Here is a 21396-nt window from a genome sequence, read left to right on the forward strand (position 1 = left end):
ATTAACCAGAAATGATGGGAAGCGTGACCTCCAGAGGCATGTTCAAGTAGAAAATGAACACTTGATGGTCTCTAAAATGCTTTCAAAGAAACATTTATTTTCTTCTAAAATGCCCTCTAGAGAATGTGTGTTCCTTGAGTGGGGAATGTACCCTGAATTGCTGTGCAGTTTGAAGGAGAGTCTGATATCTGAACCAACACTTTTCTGCTCTTGCTTATCTTAGTGCTCAGCCTGTCTGCTAATATATGTTCCATGTTCAAAAACTATCAGTTGGAAGCAATGCCAAAGCATTAGCATGCCCTGTGTGCCCACATGTCTCAGTTTGGCCCTGAAAGGGATGCTATAGCTTTGGACTTGCTCGAAGATATGTATTTTTTGGATTTCTAGCCCCAGTTCTGTTCATTCGTTCATCTTGGTGTCCACACAAGAAGCCCTGGTCACATTCATGAGTCAATGCCTTGTCCGTGAAGAACCCCCACCCCCATCATCCCCCAAAATGCCTCAGAGGATTTAACTGGCTGCACTATTTCCAGTGAAATAATCAATGGGAATTGTTTATGTAAGGCAGCTTGGAGAAAATGTTTCGTTGAATTTTATTAGAAATAAGTTTGAAACTAAAAATATCTGAAAATGAATTTATTTCTGGACATCAGACATTTTTAACCTCAAAAGAGTAAAATCATTGAAAAGTGTACATATTTAGACACACTACAGATATTTGCGCAATTGCATTTAAACACTTTTAAAATAATTGGTACTTTGTAAAACATACAATTTATTACAACAAATCATATTGCACACAAGGAAACTGAGAGATCACTCAGTGGTGATCTACGTAACCGTGTTTCCTCCATCCTTATTGAAAACATTTGGCCATGAAGACTTTATATGAAGTATACCATCACCATGTATAACAGACTATAGTAACTTCCTCTACAATAATTAAGAGACAGGATTTTTTTCAGCTTTATTAAAGTATTGTTGACAAAAATTGTACATGTGTCTAGTGTACAACATGCTTTGTCCATTGTGAAATGATTACCACAGCCATGCTAATTAACATACATATCATCTCACATTGTTATACATAGTTATATCTGTTGCGTGTATGTGTGTGTGCGTGCGTGTGTGTGTGTGTGTGTGTGTGGTGAGAGCTACTCTCTTAGCAAATTTCAAGTATACAACCCAGTGATATTATCTGTAGTCACCATGCTGTACATTAAATCTCTAGAACTTATTTATCCTGTATAACTGAAACTTTGTGCACTTTGATCAACATCTCCCCTTTTCCCCAGCCTCCAGCCCCTAGGCAGCCACTACTCTACTCTCTTTCTATAAGTTTGACTTCTTTAGATTCCACTGTTAGAATGACTGCTATCAAAAAGACAAGATAGGTGTTGGTGATGATGTGGAGAAAAGTAAGATCATGCGGTATTTGTATTTGTCCTTCTGTGCTAGACTTATTTCACTTTGCATGGTGTTTTTTTTTTTTATTTTTGGTTTTTTTCTGTTTGTTTGTTTTCGTTTTGAGATGGTGTTTCTCTCTGTCACCCAGGTTGGCATGCAGTGGCATGCTCTCGGCTCAGTGAAACCTCTGCCTCCTGAGTTCAAGTGATTCTCCTGCCTCAGCCTCCTGAGTAGCTGGGACTACAGGTGTGCACCACCACACTCGGCTAATTTTGTATTTTTAGTAGAGACGGGGTTTCACCATGTTGGCCAGGATGGTCATGATCTCCTGACCTTGTGATCCACCCACCTTGGCCTCCCAAAGTGCTGGGATTACAGACGTGAGCTACAGTGCCTGGCCTCCTCTTATTTAAGGTTGAGTAATATTCCATTGTATATGTATATGAGACATTTTCTTTATCCATTTATTTGTCATTGAGCATTTAGGTTGATTCCCTATCTTTGCCACTGTGAATAGTACTGCAATGAGCATGAGAGTGCAGATATCTCTCTGAGATATTGATATCATTTCCTTTGGCTATATAGCCAAGAACGGAATTGCTGGATCACATGGTAGTGCTATTTTTATTTGTTTTAGAGGAAACTCTATGCTGCTTTCCATAATGGCTATAGCAATTTTCACTCTCACCAACAGTGCACAAGGGTTTTCTTTTCTCCACATCCTCACCAACACTTGCTATCTTGTCTTTTTGATAGCAGTCATTCTAACAGTTGAGAGGTGATATCTCATTGTGAATTTAATTTGCATTTCCCTGATGATTAGAGAAACTTTTTTGATTTTTGCAATAATGCTCAACAAAAATGTTGAGCATTTTTTCATATATCTATTGGTCATTTGTATGTCTTCTTTTGAGAAATGTCTGTTCAGCTCCTTTGCCCACTTTTTAACTGGGTTGTTTTCTTGCTATTGAGTTGGTGAGTTCCTTACAGATTTGGAGTATTAACCCCTTATCAGATACCTGGTTTGTAAATATTTTCTCCCATTCCATAAATTGCCTTTTCACTCTGTTAATTATTTCCTTTGCTGTGTATAAGCTTTTTAGTTTGATGAAATCTGATTTGTATATTTTTTGCTTTTGTTGCCTGTGCCTTTAGGGTCATATCCAAAAAAAATTTGCCCACACACCAATGTTAAGATGTTTTTTCTATGTTATCTTCTAGTAGTTTTATAGTTTCAGATTTTACATTTAAGTCTCTAATCATTTTTGACTTGGGTTTTGTAGATGGTACAATGTGAGGATCTAATTTTACCTTCCATACATGGATATCCAGTTTTCCCAACACCATTTATTGAAGAGACTGTCCTTTCCCCATTGTGTGTTCTTAACAACTTTGTCTAAGAACAATTGACTGTAAATGTGTTGATTTATTTCTGGGCTATTTTGTTTCATTGTTCTGTATGTCTGTTTTTAATGGCAGTTCCATGCTGTCTTTGTTATTATAACTCTGTAGTATATTTTGAAATTAGGTAATGTGATATCTTCAGCTTTATTCTTTTTGCTTGAAGATTGCTTTGCTATTTGGGGTCTTTTGGGGTTCCATGTGAATTTTAGAATTTTTTTTCTATTTCTGTGAAAAATGTCATTGAAATTCAGATAGAAATTGCACTAAATCTGTAGATTGCTTTGAGTAGTACGGACGTTTTCACAATATTAATTTTTTCAACCCATGAACATGGGACATTTTTTCATTTATTTTGTCTTACAGAGATAAGATTTTAAAAAAGAGATAAAAATAAACAAACAAAAACCCCTCACAAACTTCATGCTTTAAAGAACATGGTTTTGTGGTTTGAAATGCTTTACATAATGAGATTCCTGAATGAAGTATGATCTATTGTACAATCAGAAATCATGATATATGTTAACCATATCCCCAAAGATTGAAATATACTGTAGCTATAATATTTTCTTTTCTTTCTTTTTTTTTTTTTTGAGACAGAATCTTGCTTTTTCACCCAGGCTGGAGTACAGTGGCACAATCATGGTTCACTGCAGCCTCAACCTCTCAGGCTCAAGTGATCTTCCTACCTTAGCCTCCCAAGCCACTGGAACTATAGGCATACGTCACCACACCCAGCTAATTTTTTTATTTTTAGTAGAGATGGAGTTTCACCATGTTACTCGTTGGTACAATACCTATACAAATGTCTTGGTGGTGAAATTCAGCCTATAGTACTTCTTACTTCATTGCCAGAATGTCTGAACATTTATAAAAGGGGATTTGCTAAATCCTTCATTGAAATGCTAGAGTGTTTACTTTCCCTGACTTTTATTTCTGGATTACCACTCTTTAAAAACTCTAACAAGTCACAAAGAAGAATGGGAAACAAAAAGGGCCCACTGCTGAAAGAAGTGAAACTAGATAAAGATCAATTTTAAAATAGCCAAATAAATAAACAGACAGAACCCTGAATATATTTCTTCAGTTACATACCATGTTTGCAAATTGGGAATATTGATACATTTTTGTTAACTTTTGATGTTATTCTCTAGAGTATTCAAATTGCAAAGATACAATTTTTAGTCTGAAAAGAGACTTAAAGAGACATGATTTGAATGTTGAATGCATAAAAATTGTTTCTGTTGATGTATTATTAAACTGAGAACAATAAAATATTTAAGAGGAATCTGTCATTTTCTGTTTTCCCTTTGAGATTCAAGGGAGATACTTATTGCATTATCATTTTGGATCAAAACATGTTGCAATAAATACACTTATTGATATTTAGCAATGCAGGGAGATGATATCCAATCTTTTCTCCTGCCATTCTACTCTTCACCCCATAAGTAAGGTTAGTTGCAAGTAAATGCTTCTGCCAGAAAACTGTCTGAATCTAGTCTCTGAATTTACCCCTCAGGTACTCAGTTATTTGTAGTGATCAATAGCAAATTAAAAAACGGGGTCATTATCAGCTCTTAGATAGGTGAAAGCAGGTGGGACTGAGACAATGGCTCCACATTTAGTCTTTTTTGTTTATTTGCTTTGTTACAGGTACCTGTGTGCCTCTTCTTTGCAGAAGTAGTTTTTTGTTCCATAGCTCCTGATGGTCATTTCCCTGGCACTGAATATTTCAGGGCTGTATTCTACCCATTCTTGAATTTCACCTACTTGTTGTCTGTGAGAATTTGCAAATATCTGATGATAGACATTATATGTCTATGTGGTTTTATAATTTTAATATTAAAAAGCAAAATAACAGAAAAGAGATGAAAATCACATCCACAACTTACAGTAATCACTGTTAACATTTTGGAACATATATTTTCAATACATTTTCTATGCATAGATGTAAATGTAAGGCATTAGATAGCCTAACTTTGTCACAAAATATGTGTCTATTTTTTCTTCATTTTTAGTGTTCTCATAATATTTCATCCTACAAATGTACCACATTTTTAACCAACGTATATTTTTGACATTTAGATTGTTTTAAATTTCATGTTATAATAAATAGTTTTGCTTTATTGAGTAGCACACCCATAATACTTTCCTAAGGATGATAGAGGGTTTTTCTAAGGATAAACCCTATGAAGTAGAATTTTAAAAATGGAACCTGAAATGCTTGATCTTATTATTTCCATGCTTCAGATCTGTGCTACTCAGGGTATGCTAACTACTATAAAATATAAAAGACGACCTGAAACTCACAGAGCTTTAAATACCGCAAAGTTTTATTTTTTGCTCATGCAGAGTCTCATGTGGAGGTTCCTGGTCAGTGGCTCTCTTTGGTGGCTCTCTTCCAAGCAGTAAACTCAGAATCCTGACTCGTTTCACTGTATGTTTCCATCATCAAGGAGTCAGTGGGGACTGTCCTAATATGACTCAGGATGTTTTATGGCTGTGCCTGAAACAGAGAACATCACTTCAGCTCACACCAAGTTGCCCATGACTTATAATCATAACTCTATCTATCTATTATCTATCTATCTATCTATCTATCTATATCTATCTATCTATCTATCGATCTATCATATCTATCTATCTAATGTATGTGTCATGACTCAGTGTATCTATCTGCTGTTTTTGTGAGTGTGTGTGTATGTTTGGAGTGGTAATGATAGCAAATAAAGTTGTTTGTGTGTGTGTGTGTGTTTGTCCAGGAGGAAAATAAAATGTTTTGGTGAACACATAGAATTGTTTCTGTCCCAGGAACATTTTTTTTTTTTTTTTTTTTTTTTTTTTTTTTTTTTTTTGAGGCGGAGTCTCGCTCTGTCGCCCAGGCTGGAGTGCAGTGGCCGGATCTCAGCTCACTGCAAGCTCCGCCTCCCGGGTTTACGCCATTCTCCTGCCTCAGCCTCCCGAGTAGCTGGGACTACAGGCGCCCGCCACCTCGCCCGGCTAGTTTTTGTATTTTTTAGTAGAGACGGGGTTTCACTGTATTAGCCAGGAGGGTCTCGATCTCCTGACCTCATGATCCGCCCGTCTCGGCCTCCCAAAGTGCTGGGATTACAGGCTTGAGCCACCGCACATTTTTCTTACATAGTATGCTCACATAACCTGAGGGAGTATTAATTCTTGTCTGTAGTCTGGTATGATTGCTCATAACACCTCTCTTACTCTCAAAAGTGTCTCGGTTGAGGAGGAGGCAGAGCAAGATGGCTGAATAGAATCCTCCGGCGATTGTACCCACCTCTCCCCAAAAGGAACACCAAGTTGAACAACTGTCCATACAAGAAAGCACCTTCATAAAAAAAAAATCAGGTGAGCAATCACAATACCTGGCTTGAATATCATATCAAGGAAAGGGGCACTGAAGAGGGTAGGAAAGGCAGTCTTGTATCACTGAAATTACCACTTTTGCATCACTGACAGCAGCCACGTGATGTGGAGAGAATCTGTGTGCTTCAGAGGAGAGCACAGTGATTATGAAACTTTGCATTGAATTTAGTGCTGCCCTGTTACAGCAGAAAGCAATACAGGGCAGAATTTGGCTGGTGCCCACAAAGGGAACATTTAGAGCAACCCTAGCCAGAGGGGAATAACTCATCCCAGCAGTTAGAAAGTGAGTTTCAACTAGCCCTACCAGCACAGGCTAAAGCTGCTGCGGTCCTAAATAAACTTGAAAGGCAGTTTAGGCAACAAGGACTGCAATTCCTGGGCAAATCCTGGTGCTACGCTGGGTTTGGAGCCAATGGACTTGGGGTGCACACAACCTAGTGGGACACCAGCTGGGGTGGCCAAGGGAGTGCTTGTTTCACTCCTCCCCCAACTCCAGACAATTCAGCTTGCAGCTCTGAGAGGAATTCCTTCTTTCCACTGAGGAGAGGAGAGGAGAGGCGAGGCGAGGCGAGGAGAGGCGAGGCAAGGAGAGGAGAGGAGAAGGGAGGGTAGGGGAGGGAAGGGGAGGGGAGGAAAGAGGAGGAGAGGAAAGATAACTTTGTCTTGCAGCTTGGATACCAGCTCAGCCACAGTAGGATGGGGCACAAGACAGAGTCTTGAGGCTCCCATGTCAGGCCCTATCTCTGAGATGATATTTCTAGACACACCCTGGCCCAGAAGGGAACCTGCTGCCTTGGAACCTGCAGTCTTGGAAAGAGTCATTACCTGCTTACCAAACAGCCCTTGGACCTGGAATAAACATCAGCAGTTGCCAAGCAGTACTCGCTCTGAGCCCTGGATGAGACCCACTGCAGTGTGGGCTTCAGGTGTGACCCAGCACACTCCCAGCTGTGGTGGCCATGGGGCAGGGTGTGGGGTGGGTTTGGGTGGCAGATTTCTTCCACTTGAGGAAAACACAGGAAAGAGTAAAAGGGATTTTGTCTTGCAGCTTGGGTACCAGCTCAGCCACAGTGAGGTAGAGTACAAACTGGCCTCCTAAGGCCTCCAATTCTGGGCTATGGCTCCTGATCAGCATTTTTGGACCCACCATAGGCCAGAGGGAATCCATTACCCTGAAAGGAGATACTTAGGCCCAGCAGCATTCATCACAAGCTGACTGAAGAGCACTTAGGCCTTGAGTGAACATTGGAAGTAGCCAGGCAGTGCTCATCACCGGCCTGGGGTGGTGCTGGCCACAGGGAAAGAGGTTTCTTCTGCTTGAGAAAAGACAAGAGGAGAGTGGGAAGTACTTTGTCTTGATGTTTGGATGCCAGCTCAGCCAGAGTAGAATAGAGCACCAGGTAGATCTCTAAGGTTTCTGATACAGTTTGGCTCCATGTCCCCACTCAAATCTCATCTTGAATTGTAATCCCCACATATCAAGGGAGGGACCTGAGGGGAGGTGACTGGCTCATGGGGACAGTTTCCCCCATGCCATTTTCATGATAGTGAGTGAGTTCTCACAAGAGCTGATGATTTTAAAGTGTGGCACTTCCTCATGCACTCTCTTCCTCCTGCCACCATGTAAGATGTGCCTTCCTTCCCCTTGTTTCCTGGGGCCTCTCCAGCTCTGCAGAACTGTGAGTCAGTTAAACCTCATTTGTTTATAAATTACCCAGTCTCAGGTGGGTAGCAGTGAGAAAACAGACGAATACAGTTCCCAACTCCAGGTCCTGGCTCCCATATAGCATTTCTGGACCCACCCTGTGCTAGAGGGGAGCTCACTGTCCTGAAGGTAAGGATATAAGCCTGTTAGGATTTACCACCTGCTGATTGTAGAGCCTCTGGGCCTTGAGGGAATATTGGTGGTTACCAAGCAGTGGTTGTTGTAGGCCTTAGGCAAAAGCCAGTGACATGTTGGCTTCAGGTCTGATCTAGTGCAGTCCCAGTGGTGGTGGCTACATGGTTGCTTGTGCCATCTCTCCTCCAGCTCCTGGCAGCTCGGCATGGAGAGGGGCTTCATTAGTTTGGGAGAAACTAAGGGGAGAGAATGAGAATGTCTGCATGGGAATCTGGAGAATTCTCTTGGATCTTACCCAAGACCACCAAGGCTGTATTTGTATGAGTCTATAAAGGTCACAGCATTTCTGGGCTTGGGGAGCCTCCTAATGCGGATATGGCTACAGTGACCAAAGACTTAAATCACAACACTCAATTCCCTTTGAACACTTGGTAAGCCTTCCCAAAAAGGACAGGTACAAACTGTGAAGACTATGATAAATACCTAACTCTTCAATACTCATATTTTGATGAACATACATAAGCATCACGACCATCCAGGAAAACATGACCTCACTAAATGAAATCAGTAAGTCACCAGTGACCCATACCAGAGTGACAGAAATATGTGACCTTTCAGACAGAGAATTCAAAATAGCTGTTTTGAGAAATCTCAGTGAAGTTCAAGATAACATGGAGAAGGAATTCAGGATCTTAAAAGATAAATTTGACAGTGAAATAATTAAAAACAATCAAACAGAATTTCTGGAGCTGAGAAATTCAACTGACATACTGAGGAATTTCTTAATAGCAGAATTGAAGCAGAAGACAGAATTAGTGAGCTTGAAGACAGAATTTAAAAAACACAGAAGAGACAGAAAACAAGAAAAAAAGACTGAAGTTCACCTGCAAGATCTAGAAAATAGCCTCAAAAGTGTTATTGACCTTAAAGAGGAGGTAGAGAGAGAGAGAGAGGTCTGGGTAAAAAGTTTATCAAAAGGAAAATAACATAATTTTCCAAACTGAGAGAAAAGTATCAATATTCAAGTATAAGAACGTTATAGAACACCAAGTAGATTTATCCCAAGTAAGACTACCTCAAAACATTTAATAGACAAACTCCCAAAGGTCGAAGATAAAGAAAGGATTCTAAAAAGCAGCAAGAGAAAAGAAACAACATACAAAGGAGGTCCAATATGTCTGGCAGCAGACTTCCCAGTGGAAATATTACAGGCCAGGAGAGAGTAGCATAACATATTTAAAGTATTGTAGGAAAGCATTTTAATCATTGAATAATGTATCCAGTGAAAATATCCTTTAAACATGAACAACAAATAAAGACTTTTCCAGACAAAAGCTGAGGGATTTCATCAACACCAGATCTATCCTACAAGAAATGCTAAGGGGAGTTCTTTGATCTGAAAGAAAAGGCCATTGATGAGCAGTAAGAAATCATCTGATGGTACAAAACTCACTGGTAATAGTAAGTACACAGACCAACACAGAATATTATAACACTGTAATTGTGGTGTATAAATGACTCATGTCTTGAGCAGAAAGACTAAAAGATGAACCTATCAAAAATAATAACTACAATAACTTTTTAAAACGTAGTATAATAAGACACAAATGGAAACGACAAAAAGTTAAAAAGTGAGGAGGGGGTATGAAGTTAAAGTACAGTTTTCATTAGTTTTCTCTTTGCTTTTGTAATCAGTATTGCCATCGGCTTAAAATAATGGGTTATAAGATGTTATTTGCAAGCCTTATGGAAACCTTAAATTAAGAAACCTACAAGAGAGATACGAAAAATAAAAAAGCAAGAAATTAGAACATACCACCAGAGAAAATCATCTTCACAAAAAGGAAGACAGGAAGAAGGGAGAGAGAGAGAGAGAGAGAGAGAGGGATGGATGGAGGGAGAGAGGGAGGGGAAGGAAGGAAGGAAGGAAGAAAGGAAGGAAGGAAGGAAGGGAGGGAGGGAAGATGATAAAACAATCAGAAAACAACAAAATGGCAGTAGCAAGTCCTTATCAATAATAACATTTAATGTAAATGAACTAAACTCTCCAATCAAAAGACAATGAGTGACTGAATGGATAACAAAGGAAGACCCAGTGATATGTTGTCTGCAAGAAACACATCTTGCCTATAAAGGCACACGTAGACTGAAAATAAAGGGATGGAAAACGATATTCTATTCAAATGGAAACCAAGAAAGAGTGGGAGTGGCTATATCTATATGAGACAAAAAGATTTCAAGAAAAATACTATACAAAGAGGCAAGGAAGGTCATTATACAAAGATAAAGGGGTCAAATTCAAGGAGAGTATCACAATTGTAAATATATATGTACCCAATACTGGAGTACTCAGATATACAAAGCAAATATTAAAACTAAAGAAAGAGATAAGAAATCAATACAATTTGGTGACTTTAAGGCCCAGCTTTCAGTATTGGACAGATCGCCCAGACAGGAAATCAAAAAAGAAACATTGGACTTAATCTGTACCATAGATCAAAGGGACCTAACAAATATTTACAGACCATTTCACCCAATGACTATAGAACACACATTCTTCTCCTCAGCATATGGATCATTCTCAAGGATAGACCACATGTTAGGCCACAAAACAAGTCTTAGAGATTTCAAAAAATTGAAATCTTTTCAAGTATTTTCTCTGACCACAAGGGAATAAAACTAAAAATTATTAATAAGAGGAACTTAGAAAACTATACAAGCAAATGGAAATTACACAATATGCTCCTGAATGACTAGTGGGTAAATGAAAAAATTAAAAAGAAAATTTTAAAGTGTCTTGAAACAAATCAAAATGGAAGCACAACATATTAAAACCTATGGGATACAGAGAAAGCAGCACTAGGAGGAAAGTTTATAATAATAAGCACCTACATCAAAAAAGTAGAAAAATGTCAAATAAACAACGTAATGATGCATCTTAAACAACTAGAAAGGCAAGAGCAAACCAAACCCAAAATTAGAAGAAAAGAAATAATAAAGATAAGATCAGAAATATATGAAATTGAAATAAAAGACAACACACAGGGTAATAAAACAAAAGGGGTTTTTTTGTTTTTTGGTTTTTTTTTTACAAAAAAATATAAACAAAATTGACAAACCTTTAGCAACACTAAGGAAAAAAGAAGACCCAGATAAATAAAATCAGAGATGAAAAAGGAGACATTACATCTGATACCACAGAAACTCACAGAATCATTAGTGGACTACTTAATAACTATATGCCAATAATTGGGAAACCTAGAAGAAACAGATAAATTCCCACACACATGCAACCTATCGTGATTAAACCATGAAGTAATCCAAACCCTGAATAGACCAATAACAAGTAATGAGATCAAAGCTGTGATGAAGAGTCTTCCAGTATAGAAAGCCCAGCACCCAGTGACCTCACTGGTGAATTTTACCAAACATTTAAAGAAGAACTAATACCAATCCTGCTCAAACCACTCTGAAAAATAGAAGAGGGAATACTTCCAAACTCATTCAAGGAAGCCAGTAATATCTTGATACGAAAACCAAACAAAGAAACACTAAAAAAAAAAAAAAAAAAAACAAGCAAAGTCGTTGACACACATTGATGCAGAAATCCTCAACCCAAAACTAACAAACTGAATTCAACAACACATTAAAAAGATCATTTATTATGACCAAGTGGGATTCATCCCAGGGATGCAAGAATAGTTAAATATATGCAAATAAATAAATGGATACATCATATCAACAGAATGAACAAAATCCATATAATTATTTCAAAGCTTTTGATAATTTTCAACATCCCTTCATGATAAAAAAAAAATAAAAACTGAGTATAGAAGAAACATATTTCCAACATAATAAAAGCTGTATATGACAGACCCACAGCTAGTATCATACTAAACAGGGAAAAATTAAAAGCTTTTCCTGTGAGATCTGGAACACGACAAGGATGACAACTTTCACCACCGTTATTCAACATAGTACTGGAAGTCCTAGCTAGAGCAATCAGACAACAGAAAGAAATAAAGGGCATCCAAATTAGAATGGAAGGAGTCAAATTATCATTGTTTGCAGATAATATGATCTTATATTTGTAAAAACCTAAATACCATCAGAATACCTTTAGAACTGACAAACAAATTCAACAAAGTTGCAGGATACAAAATCAACATACAAGAATCAGTAGCATTTCTATATGCCAATGTGAACAATCTGGAATAGAAATAAAAAAGTAATCCCATTCACAATAGCCACACATGAAATTAAATACCTAGGAATTAACCAAAGAAGTAAAATATCTCTATAATGAAAACTGTAAAACATTGATGAGAAAAATTGAAGAGAACACCTTAAAAAGGAAAGAGATTTCATGTTCATGAATTGGAAGAATCAAGATTGTTAAAATGTTCATACTACCCAAAGCAGTCTACAGATTCAATGTAATCCCTATCAAAATACCAATGAGATTCTTCACAGAAATAGATAAAACAATCCTAAAATTTATGTGGAACTACAAAAGACTCAGAATAGACAAAGCTATCCTAAGCAAAAAGAACAAAACTGGAGGAATCATATTACCTGACTTCAAATTATATTACAGAGCTGTACTAACCAAAACAGCATGATACTGGCATAAAAACAGACACATAGACAATGGAACAGAATAGAGATCCCAGAAACAAATCCATACATCTACAGTGAATTCATTTTTGACAAAGGTGCCAAGAACATATTTTGCAGAAAGAAAGAACAGTCTTTTCAATAAATGGTACTTGGAAAATAGGATATCCATATGCAGAATAATTAAACTAGACCTCTATCTCTCACCACACACAAAATTCAAATCTGAATGGATTGAAGACTTAAATCTAAGACTTCAAACTGTGAAATTACTAAAAGGAAACATTGGTGAAACTCTTCAGTACATTGGTCTGGGCAAAGATTTCTTGAATAATACCCCACAAGCACAGGAAACCAAAGCAAAAATGAACAAATGAGGTGACATCAAGTTAAAGAGCTTCTGCAATGAACAAAGTGAAGAAAATCCACAGAATGGGAGACATATTTGCCAAATATACATCTAAAAAGGGATTAATAACCTGAACATATAAGAAGCTCAAACAACTCAATTAGAAAAAAATGTAATAATTTTATTTAAAAATAGGGAAAATATCTGAATAGACATTTTTCCAAAAGAAGGCATACAAATGGCAAACAGGTATATAAAAAAAAAGGTGCTCTACATCACTGATCATCAGAGAAATGCAAACCAAACCATGGTGAGATATCATCTCATCCCAGTTAAAGTGGCTTTCATCCAAAGGATAGTCAATAACAAATGGTGGTGTGGATGTGGAGAAAAGGGAACTCTTGTACACTGTTGATGGGAATGTACAATCAGTATGGAGAATAGTATGGAAGCTCCTCAGAAAACTAAAAATAGAACTACCATATGACCTACCAATTTCACTGCTAGGTATATACCCAGAAGAAAGGAAATCAATATACTGAAGATATATCTGCACTCCCATGTTTACTGAAGCACTATTTACAATAGCAGAAGATTGGGAAGCAACCTAAGTGTCCATCAACAGATGAATGGGTAAAAAAAAAAATGTGGTACACATACAAAACGAAATACTATTCATCCATAAAAAAGAACGAGATCCTGTAATCTGCAACAACATGGATAAACTGGAGGTTATTACATTAAGTGGAATAATCTAGGAACAGAAAGTCAAACTTCACATTTTCTCACTAATGTGTTGGAGCTAAAAATTAAAACAATTGAACTAATGGAGCTAGAGAGTAGAATGATGGTTACCAGAGTCTGGAAAGGGTGTGGGTGGGGTGGAGGAGAGCTGGCCAGATGGGTATCTCTGAATTTGGAACTCTAGAACAGTTCCCAGGGCAGAGAGACCAGCGCTGATGCCTATGATCTTTTCCCGAGACTAGAAGCTGCAAGAAGGTAGATTTTAGTTAAATATAAAAAAGACTAAAAAAAAAAGTAAAAAGTAAAAAAATTTAAAAGATTAAAAAAATTTAAAAAAGACATTTATACAATTAATATCATTCAAAAAACTGAAATGTGATACTTTGTAAGATAATGAGTTTCCTATTTTTGGGGCAGTTCAAATGGAGATGTGATTAGCATTTACAAGAGGTATTATAGAATGGATTCTTTAACTCACTGGAAGGTTGGAATAGATACATTCTAAAATTCTCTTTAACTCTAAGATTCTGTGATTTGAAATGACATGGCCCACTTGGAACAGGTCCAATAGGGTCTTTTTCAGGGGATCACTTATTACTCTCAAATGCAGTTACTTAAGATAGCTGTGATTTGAACTGGATTTTTAGATGAAGGGCTCAACCATGTTTTCTAAAATAGTTTAATAGTAGCGGTATTTTCAATGTTTCCAAAAGTGGAATTTCCTTTCTTTGCCTTAGGGAATTGCCACTATAGAATCTAATACTGTGTCTTTTCAACTGAACTGATAAAAACATGACTCTTCTTAAAGGCATTATTTTTAAATGCACTATTTTCTCTACAATTCTGGTCATGTTTGCTACAAGTAAAAGAAAGAAACTGTGATTAGTTACACTCACATGATGTAATGGATGATTGCTAGCTTTGTTCTCTTTCCCTTTTGCATCCCTAGGGGCTTGCTTTGCCTCTAATGCCACATAAATTATTTCTTTTTCACTGTAAAAGAGAGAGAGAGAGTGATATGGTTAGGCTGGTGTCCCCACCCAAATCTCATCTTAAACTGTAGTGCCCACACGTGTGTTGTGTGAGGGATCCGGTGGGAGATAATTGAATCATGGGGGTGGTTTCCCCCATACTGTTCTCGTGGTACTCAATAAGTCTCAGGAGATCTGATGATTTGATAAGGCGTTTCCCCTTTCACTTGGCTCTCATTCTGTCTTGCCTGCAGCTGTGTAGGATGTCCCTTTGCTCTTTGTCTTCCGCCATGATTGTGAGGCCTCCCCAGCCAAGTGGAACTGTGAGTCTGTTAAACCTCTTTTTCTTTATAAATTACCCAGTCTCAGGTATATCTTTATCAGCAGCATGAAAATGGACTTATACAGAGAGAGAGAGCAGGAGAACGGGAGAGGAATAAATATTGAGAGGGAATAAAGACAAAGGAAAGAGAAAGACATGAAGTAGTCACAGACAAAGTGATAGAATTGCTTTACTTTTGAATTAGGCATTGGTAGAATTGCCTGGTAATGGAATAGTTAAAAATATGCTATAAAATACATTGATTTTCACACAAGTTAAAGAAGAATAGTATAATTATAGATAACAAAACCATCATTATGGACAATGAGAGTGAATAGAGAATACAGTTAAGTTTCTGCTTTGACTTTGCTCTGTATGCAAAAAATTTTAAAATACCATATTCATACTACAAATTTGAAAATACGTAGTCTGATACATTTAAAGTGGCTGACTTCCTTTTTTATTTTTTGGCCACTACAGTTTCTTTCCCTCTTTGAGGCATAAACCAAACCAAGGTCCCCGGGCTCCAGCTTGTGGTTGAGTTCCTGTTGGCATTGTGTAGTGTGGAGGCTGGCTTTGCGGTAGCCATCAGCCTGCCTTATCTATTCTCTTCTACCTTCTTCCTCATTCTTCTCCCTTTTTCAATTTTTGACAGCCCAGTCATAATCACAACAAACCTGAATATTTTTCCTAAATTGTTTTTCCTTTCAGAATTTACTAAGAGAAGGCATGCCATTCGTTATATGGATTCCAAATTTGGTTTTAATTTCATAATTAAAACTAAAGGCCTTATCTTTGAGCAAAATGGATTAATTTAAGGATTTCTAGAAGTCATTTCACGTAAGGACAACATCAGAGGGCTCAATGAATCTGTCGAATGTGTCATAACCTTGTGGAGACATGAGACAGAGAAAAACAAAAGGCTCTTTTTGAACAATGGCCAAAACAGCAAAAAATCTTACCTCATGTGGCTCCTCTGAGCATGAAAATAAAAATACGAGCAATATTTTGCCCCTAAACAGTTGCAAATTGACCTCATACTATTGTGTCTTACTTATTCTTAAGTGATATTAGCAATTGTTGGCTTTATCGGTCAAGAACAAAAGTAGAGTGTTGTCAGTTCTCAAAAAGTCAGGCTCTAAATGTCTCACGTCAACTTCCTTCTTATAGTATTGGCTGTTTTTCATTATTATTCATTCCTCTTTTTCGACTCTCTTTATCCTCTTTTTTTATCATTCACTTCCTAGTTCCCATAGTTTTAAATATCATCTAAAAGTTGTTGACTGTCAATTTGTATCTGCAATCTTCATTTTAGTAAAGATGTTACTCTGCTGTCTTCTCATTTGCTTTGTTTCTGATATGCAATCTGGTGTTATTGTTAAATTCGTTCTTTAGTAGATACTCTATACATTTTCTATGGCTGTTTTTAGATTTTTCTTTATCACTGGTTTTAACCAATTTGATTATAATGTATCTAGGTATAATTTTCTTCATATTTTTGTGATTGAGTTTATTGATTTCTTAGGTATATATGTTTACATGCAATTCGGAAAAATTTTTCCATGACGTTTCCTAATATTCTTTCTGTTCTACTCTCTTTAGGAGACTTCAGTTAAAGACAAATTAGACCACTTGAAGTCATTCCACAGCTCACTAATCCTTTCATTATTTCTTACTCCTTTTCTTCTTTTGCATAGTTTCTATTGCTATGGCTGCAAGTTCACCAATGTTTTCTTCCATAATGTCTAATCTGCTATTAATCCCATGCAGCACTATTTTTTTTTAATTTCTCACATTGTAATTTTCACCTCAACAAGTTTGTTTTTCCCCCCAGTTTTCTCTCTCCATATTTAACCTTTTGAACATATGGAATACAGTTTTAAAAACCTGTTTTAACATCCTTGTCTTTTAATTCTAACATCTGTATCTGTCTGAATTTAGACAGATAAGATCGATTATTTATCTTGATTGCTTTTTCTCCTAATTATGGATGTAAATTTTAACTTGTTGAGGACTGGACACATTTTTGTTTCCTACAAGTGTTCTTGAGCTTAGTTCTGGGATATAGTCAGTTACTTAGTTCTTGCAAACAGTTTGATCCTTTCAAATCTTGCTTTAAAGATTTGCTAAATGAGACAAGAAAAGTGCTCAGTCCAGGGTTTATTAATCCCCACTACTGAGGGAAGGCCTTTTGTGTACTCTACCTATTGCCTATAAACAATGAGGTTTTTATTCCGGCTGCTTGGGATGGGCACTATTTCTGGTCCTGTATGAGTTCCAAGTATTCTTCAAGTGGTCCTTTATCCAGCCTTGGATAATTTCCTCACATACATGAATGGATCTATACTTTGCTAAATACTTGAGGGGAACCCTATGTGGATCTCTGGAATTCTCTTTCTGTGTACTACTCTCTTCTCTCTGCTACTCTGTCCTGTGAACTCTGCCTCCTTGGCCTCCCAGCACTCTCCACTCCATCTCTTCAACTCAGAGTCTTCCAGGCTCTACTTGGGTTCCTCTTTCCTGTGTCAGAGCATGTAATCTCTCTCAAGGAAGTAACCCAGAGTAATTGTACACCTCATCCCATTGGTTTCTTTCCTCAATTTCACTGTCTTTTTTTGCCTGGTGTCTTAAAACTGTTGTTTCATTTTTTTTTTTATTTGTTCATTGTTTCAGATTAGAGGATAAGTCCAGCCCCTATTGCTCCATGGTGACTGGAAGGAGCCCAGTCTCCAATTTTGGCCTTTTTCTTCAACAGCAACTACCCACTCAACATTAAAACTTGACTGTCTAACTTTCTACATTATTGTGTACACAATTGAATTCTTTTTATCTGCAAAAGCTGCTTTTAAATTCTCCTCTGTGCTCTGGTCATTCAAGCCAAAATTTATAGTCATCCTCTTTTATTTATCTTTTATGCCCCAAAGTCTATCCATCATTGAATACCATGAACTCCACCTTCCAGATACATTCCAAATCCAGCCTCTTTATACCTTAACTGATACCACTTTACTCCAAGACAACATCAGATTACTGCAATAGCTCAGTGTCAGTCTGGGATCTGGCAGGGTTAAAAGATAGTACACACAAACTGATGAATTAGGGAGAGAAGCTAAGGAGATTATATGAAACGGTGAAGGTAGGGTTAGGGAAACCAATAAAGAAATGTTCTATCAATAGGAAGTGATTTTTACCCCAAACCCTGAAGGGACAAAGGGAGCAAGCAGATACCCAAATTCAGGGAAATTAGGGGCTGATAGCACCCGTGGCCTTGGTAGGGAGATATAGCCAACCCTCAGCAACCTGGGAGGGAGTAGCAGGGAGGCTTAATGCACCAACTGCGTTCTCTTCTCAGTCTTCTGCTGGCGGCTCCCATGAGCTGAAGACAAAGAAACTCAGACATAGCACAAAAAGGTCAGATTCTAGGGACCCATTGTGGAGACAGGTACAGAGAGGGTCTGGAGGAGCAAATAGAAGTTCCTGAGCCCAGGCCCCCAAGTGGCCTCCTTGTCCTATACAAACCTCCTACAGGCTGTTTATAGCAGCCACAGGAACCCCTTGAAGATATGAATCTATTTACATCATTCTAGTGCTTCAAACGCTGAAATGGCTTTCCTTGACACTTGGAATAAAATTTAAAATCCTTGCTCTAAAGTTCTTCCATGATCTCATCCTTGGCTACTTTTCCAGGGCAGTCTCTAATTACTATTCCCATCTCTTATTCTGCTTCAGCTACAATGGCCTTCCTGCTGTTCCTCAATACTCCAAATTCCTGCCTGTTTTGCACTTGCTCTTATCGCTAGTGGAAAGGTTTTCCCAGCCCCTCGTTTTATTTGAGTTTTTGAGAGGGTTTCTCAGATTGACCCATCTAAAATAGTAGGTTTTATTATTCTACAGCTCCTCATCCTTTTTTATTTTATATTTCTTCACTTATGACCACCTGTTTATTATCCCCCTTCCTCCATTAGAATATAAGCCCCATCAAAGTAAGAGCTTTGTCTGTATAGTGGCTGCTGCGTCCCTGTAGTTACAACAGAGATGGTCACATTAAAAATATGCAAACATTAATTGAATAAGTAAAGGAATATCAGGTAATTATCTTCTTTCCTAATCCAAAGAAACTGTCTTAAAGTCCCCCCAATTGTTCATCTTATTGTGTAACACTGTCATTTCGTTTCATTTCCGTAGGCATTCAGAGATTGTGTATTAGTTTGCTTGGGTGTTGTAACAAAGCACCCCTGTCTGAGTGGCTTAAACAACAAAAACTATTTTCCCACAGTTCTGGAGGCTGGAAGCCTGAGATGAAGGTCCATTAAGGGTTGGTTCCCTCTGAAGACTGTAAGAAAAAATATGTTCCCTGCCTTTGCTCCAGCTTCTGGTGGTTTGCTGGAAGTCTTTGGCTTCTCTTGGCTCTGTCCTTATCTTCAGATGGCACTCTCCTTGTGTGCATATCTGTCTCCAAATTTCTCCTCTTAACAAGAACATAGTCATAGCTGATTAGGGGCCCACCTGATCCAATGTGACCTCATCTTGACTTAACTATTGATATCCTCAATGACTCATTTCCAAATAAAGTCACATTCTGAGGTACAGGGGGTTAGGACCTCAGCATATGAATATTGGAAAAATGCAATTCAACTCATAACAATTAGTGAGCTTGTCATATGAATCAAATAAATGACAATATGTAAGCATAAACAATTAAAATAATATTTTAAATGTTTTAATAATTTATTTTGAAGTAATTTCATATTTTCTGAAAAGTTGCAACAACAGAACAAAAAACTCCTGTATCCCTTTCAGTCTTACTCTTCTGTAAATATTTTGTTGTATTCATCATGGTTTTCTCTCTCTGTTTCTCCTTCCTTTTCTCCTCCCTCCCTTCTTCCCCTCCCTGGTACACTGTTCCTTTGCTGAACTATTCAAGAGCAAGTTGCAGTCATAGTACCCCATTTGCCTTTAAAAACAGCAGTATGTAAATCTCCAAAACAAGGTGTTGAGAGTTGACAGACACCTACAAAACTACACTGTAGGCCGGGCGCGGTGGCTCAAGCCTGTAATCCCAGCACTTTGGGAGGCCGAGACGGGCGGATCACGAGGTCAGGAGATCGAGACCATCCTGGCGAACACAGTGAAACCCCGTCTCTACTAAAAATACAAAAAACTAGCCGGGCGAGGTGGCGGGCGCCTGTAGTCCCAGCTACTCGGGAGGCTGAGGCAGGAGAATGGCGTAAACCCGGGAGGCGGAGCTTGCAGTGAGCTGAGATCCGGCCACTGCACTCCAGCCTGGGCGACAGAGCAAGACTCCGTCTCAACAAAAAAAAAAAAAAAAAAAAAAAAAAAAAAAAAACAAAAAACTACACTGTAACCACCCGAATCAGTAAATCAATATATATATATATATATATATATATATTATATATATTTTTTTTTTTTTTTTTTTTTTTTTTTGAGGCGGAGTCTCGCTCTGTTGCCCAGACTGGAGTGCAGTGGCCAGATCTCAGCTCACTGCAAGCTCTGCCTCCCGGATTTATGCCATTCTCCTGCCTCAGCCTCCCGAGTATCTGGGACTACAGGCGCCCGCCACCTCACGCTGGGACTACAGGCGCCCGCCACCTCACCCGGCTAGTTTTTGTATTTTTAGTAGAGACAGGGTTTCACCGTGTTAGCCAGGATGGTCTCGATCTCCTGATGTCGTGATCCGCCCGTCTCGGCCTCCCAAAGTGCTGGGATTACAGGCTTGAGCCACCGCGCCCGGCCAGTAAATCAATATTAATGCAACAATAACATCTAGTCAATGAAGCATATTAATTTTTTTCCACATACCTCAACAAGGTCTCTTTTTCCTTTCCAGCTCAAGATTCAGTTCAGAATCACATATTGCCTTTAGTTGTCATGTGTATTTTGTCTCTTCTAATGTGCAACTGTTTCTTCATCTTCCCTTGTCTTTTAGGATCTTGAGAGTTTGGTTCTGTGGGCTTCAATCTGTCTGCTGGATTCTTCTTTGTGTCCAGTCTCAAGCTGTGCATTCCTGTAGGAATACCACAGAAGTGATGCTGAGCTCATCTCAGTGAATCCATATCAGGGGCCACACGGAGTTGATCTGTCCTATAGCCAGTGATGTTAACTGATCACATCGAAGTGGATGTTTGTCAGATTTCTTCACCTTAAAGTCCCCATGTTTCCTTTTGTAATTGAAAAGTATTTTCAAGAGAGATACTCTGAGACTATCAACATCCTGCTCCTCATCAAATCTCTAGCTCCGAGCCTAAGCATCTATTGGGAGACTACCACCTGGATCAACAACCACGGATGTGGTATTTTCTGTTTCCATTATTTCTCTCACCATTACTATTTGGTATACTAA

The 21396-nt window shown here is 38.1% G+C and overlaps 1 long non-coding RNA gene across 2 annotated transcripts in view; it reads right to left on the reverse strand.

Moving 5' to 3' along the window:
• Nucleotides 1–5140: 5140 nt before the first annotated feature.
• The window catches only part of LOC117084825, a 30906-nt gene continuing 14650 nt past the window's right edge, over nucleotides 5141–21396 (reverse strand). The window contains exons 3-5 of one of the 2 annotated variants that reach the window (XR_004437690.1): nucleotides 14636–14732; nucleotides 8102–8265; nucleotides 5141–5314 (exon numbers count right to left, since the gene is read on the reverse strand). This is a non-coding gene — a long non-coding RNA (uncharacterized LOC117084825). Of the gene's footprint in view, nucleotides 5315–8054; nucleotides 8266–14635; nucleotides 14733–21396 lie in introns of both variants that reach the window. The other variant, XR_004437689.1, reaches the window with a different exon arrangement.

This window comes from Trachypithecus francoisi, unplaced genomic scaffold (genome assembly GCF_009764315.1).
Source record: "Trachypithecus francoisi isolate TF-2019V2 unplaced genomic scaffold, Tfra_2.0 Lachesis_group1, whole genome shotgun sequence".
Lineage (NCBI taxonomy): Eukaryota > Metazoa > Chordata > Mammalia > Primates > Cercopithecidae > Trachypithecus > Trachypithecus francoisi.